At 32.9% G+C, this 3,962-nt stretch overlaps 1 long non-coding RNA gene across 1 annotated transcript; it reads right to left on the reverse strand.

Annotated features, from left to right (window-relative positions):
- Positions 1-2,777: 2,777 nt before the first annotated feature.
- Positions 2,778-3,478, reverse strand: LOC132051165 (uncharacterized). Its single transcript, XR_009413609.1, has 2 exons — positions 3,117-3,478; positions 2,778-2,968 (listed from the first exon to the last, which is right to left on the reverse strand). It is a non-coding gene; the product is annotated as an uncharacterized LOC132051165 (long non-coding RNA).
- Between the last annotated feature and the right edge of the window lie 484 nt (positions 3,479-3,962).

The following is a 3,962-nucleotide window of genomic DNA, read 5'->3' on the forward strand; positions in this document are numbered from 1 at the left end:
CATAGTTTGAATTGACACGAAGTTTAAGAAAGATACGACCATTTTTAAACTTGTGAGTTTAAGCATGTCATCGTTTGTGTGATTGTAAAAAAATTTCATTAAAGGTAAAATGAGCAGTGAGCACTGTAAAATTAGTTGTTTTCAAATGTGAAAGTGTCATTCTTTTCTGAACTAATTAAAAAGAAAAGTGCATCACATCTGACTAGAACGGAAGTACTTCTTATTCAAATCAATGCAAATTCGACATGATTGAATTTTCTGGAATATCTTTTAGGGAACCCATTGTAAGGAGAATCCTCAGTTCACAGTACCTTCATCTGAACTTTCATATATTTTACTGTCCTAAGGAATTGGTGATATGCTCCAACACAGAAGCCCCAGGAACTTGGAATCTCTTGAATCCAGTAAGGAAAGAGATGATAATGAGGTGCACAAGGAGAGGGGAAAAGATAAAAATGATCCACTCCACTTGCTCAAGGAAAATAACAAAAATTTGTGCAGCTGCAATTGGCTGGGATGGTTCCTACTAGTAAATTTGACCGTGTTGTGGGCAGTTGTAAAACTAAATTAATGAATTTTAATAATTTTCTTTTTATGAATTTAGTCAAGATGAAAGGATACAACATTTCTTATATTTGAATATAAAATTTAATTCCGTCAATTGAGTAACCTACATATATACCTATATTTGGTTAGCTTCAACACCCTTCATAAAATTGATTTCACAATAGATCCGACAATATTATTCATAATGAAGGCAATAAAAATCGACATTAAGACCAAAACAAATGTACTTACTTTATATTGTGTTAAGCTAGACAAAAAGAAGAAAGAAAGATAAAAAAGTTTCACTGAAATTATCATGCATGGATTCATATAGTTCGTCAAAACCTGAAGTAAAAAGGAAGAAACAATGAACAAATAAAAAAAGTTAGCCATGTTAGCCATGTGTGATTTATAATTTTTCAATAGTAAAAAATAGCAGATAACCAGTGAATCAATATGTGATGCAGAACCCCTAAGTTATAAGCCTGAAAATTCAAATACATCAGTGACGTGACAACACCTAAAAAGCAGACAAAATAGAAAAAAAATTGATACATAATATTTATTTCGATAAAGGGTAGAAGAAACTGAAACATATTTAATTGTATCATAAGTTCCTAGGCTTTTGAGTTTGTGTCTGAAATATCCTAGGGTTAACTTAAACTAATAAAATATTTTGGGGACAAAATATGCTATGAAATACTATGACATACCATTTTGGTCCTAGTCCGAGAGATGTACAAATTAGTGCTCGTAAAATTGATTTGTATGTCACAACCGAAAGTGCTCTCCCTAACGATAAACAATATAAAGAACTTACTAGTGTCGATAACATTTCTTTCCATGCATCATGTGCTCTTCCCCCCAGTTTTTTAAGAGGGTATATACACCATCTACACAAATATTAGACGGATCTTCTCTCCAAGTTGTATACTCCTTTAGATTTATGCAGTTGGCATTCTCTCCTTCAAACACTAAACATCATTAGGAAACTGCTAATAGTGTTGAGTGATCTAAATGGAAGCAAAAACTAAAATTGATTATATCTTCCTGTTGTTAAAATATTGAGCTTAAAGTGACTCAAAAAAATAACAGTAAAATTACATTATTTAAATTTTACAAACAACAGAAAATAAATAATATCACTCTCTTAAATCATTGGAAGAACAAAAGAATAAAATAGCACTCTATCATATGCAAGAATTTAGTTTGTTGACCGATTGAAAGTGGTAGATTGATGCAACCATCTTCATTCCATCTTATTAAATAATAGAAGAATTCTCATGCTCTATTAATTAATAATATAAAACTGTTATAGTGATTTTATTAGGGAAAACAAAAGAAAGCAAACGGATGTTAATAGCTTAATTAGGAGGAAAACGGTAGTCTAGACCTTTATTATGTAATAAACATATGCTGACCTTAAATATAAGGGCTTAAATGAGTGACTTTTAAAATAGCTTCATACTCAATTATCATCTTTAATTTTGTCATTACTCTCATTTCAACCCATTAAATTCTATAATTAAAATATAATTAGAGTTTTCATTTTAAAATTAGATCAAAAGGCCAAAAAAATGAGAAAAAGATAAATAGGAATGGTGGTCATAGAAAGGTATCACATCACCTTGTCTATGTCTAACTTTATATTATATATAGATCTCCTCAGTCTATAATGCAGAATCAGTGTTTTAAAAGGCATGAGCGTGAGGTGTGTTCTTAGTGCGTCTCGCCAGTACACCTCGGTGCGTATTTAGTGTGCATTGCCCTAAGGCAAGTCCCAGGGCAAGCCCCGAAAACGCTTTTTAAAATACCTTACAAAATACACAATTTTCCTAGAAGATAGAGACTAGAGAGTCTCGTGTTTTGCCTTTTTTTGTGCCTTTATCTGGCCTATCCTTCTTGCCTGCTTATTTTTTAGCTGGTTTTGTTACGTCTACATTTGTTTGAAACTCTTTTCTTATCTGAATCTTAAAGGTCGAACCTTCACCCTATGCTTGAAACCCTCTGCTGACCTTTGCTCTGTCCGCATTTCCTTGTGCTTTAAAGATCGAGGGAAAAAAAAGCTCTCTACCTGCTGCCAACACCCTTAGGGGATCCAAATCTGTCATTAGCCTCTCATAGAGCTACCATTGATGGATCAAATCATTCTGCAAAAGCGTTATACTTAACACAAGCTTTTCTTTTTGCCTGGTACTGGAAAAGTGCTCATTTTCTTTTAAAAGGAAAAAGAATAAAAAAGTGTTGTTTCATTAGACAAGTTAGAGCAGGTGCCTCCTTCTAAACCTGAAAGAACTTGTTAAGAACCAAGTGACACTGTGAGCAGATATGTGTGGATTAAATAAGAATCAATCATAGTCTATAAATGAGACAAATAAACTCTCTCAAGTATCTATAACCATTCCGGTCCCAACAATTCAGCCTGAAAAGAAAGAAAGTGGGGTAGAAATTAAGTTTCTATTGAATTGAGTAAGATCCCATGAAGAAAAAAAAATAGAGGAAGAGAAAAAAAAGGCAGATTTCCCTATTGATTTACCTCTAAAGTGAATACGATTCAAAGAAATTTATACCTGCAGATGAAAGAGGAGCTTCTACGTGAACATTTCTAACAATGGTTTCTCCTCCAACAGTCGATCGTAATTAATTAACCTGGTTTTGTAGCATCGTTCGAGGCTTAATATGCAGGAGTATGATGCTGGCCAATAAATAAAGATAATCTAACTAGGGATTGAATTTGTTCATCGATCGTCCAGCATCATCTCTCCTGCGTAGCAAGCCTTTTGATACTTTTCACCTATTTTCTCATTTGTGAATAAACTCAATTCTATATCTTATCTTTCTTATAAACAAGCAATATTGGGATGTACGTACTGGTCAATGTTGGAACTATTTGCTCTACTTTTGTCACGTTTATTTTCTTTCGTGGTGTCTAAATTAGTTTATGCCCACATTGATTTTTCCACGGGTACCTGTTAGGCTGCTATCTCTTACTTACACACTTAACGGGTAATTTTGCCCATTAAAGCTTAAGTACGCAGGCCTAGGTAGATGCAACTTTAAGTTACCCGGTTCATTTAAGCTCAATGCTTTTGGCATAGAGCATAAATTTATATGTAACTATTCATTAAATTTGTAACAATTAGTAGATATGAACCAATAACTTTAATAACATAATCATTTTCATACAAAGAACCAGAGGCGAATCTGAATCTAGGATTTCTGAAACATGGTTTCACCACTGAAAAAAAGAAGGAAAAAAATATATTAAGTGGGAATTGATCCCTATTCCTCTAGGTAAATAATTCAACCTTCAATCAAGTGACCCATTTATCCTGTATTCCAGCGGATAGTATTATACTAATTTTAGAAAATATATACATAAAATACCTAATTTTACGAAGAGACCATTGATTCAC

Source organism: Lycium ferocissimum, chromosome 3 (genome assembly GCF_029784015.1).
Source record: "Lycium ferocissimum isolate CSIRO_LF1 chromosome 3, AGI_CSIRO_Lferr_CH_V1, whole genome shotgun sequence".
Classification (NCBI taxonomy): Eukaryota; Viridiplantae; Streptophyta; class Magnoliopsida; order Solanales; family Solanaceae; genus Lycium; species Lycium ferocissimum.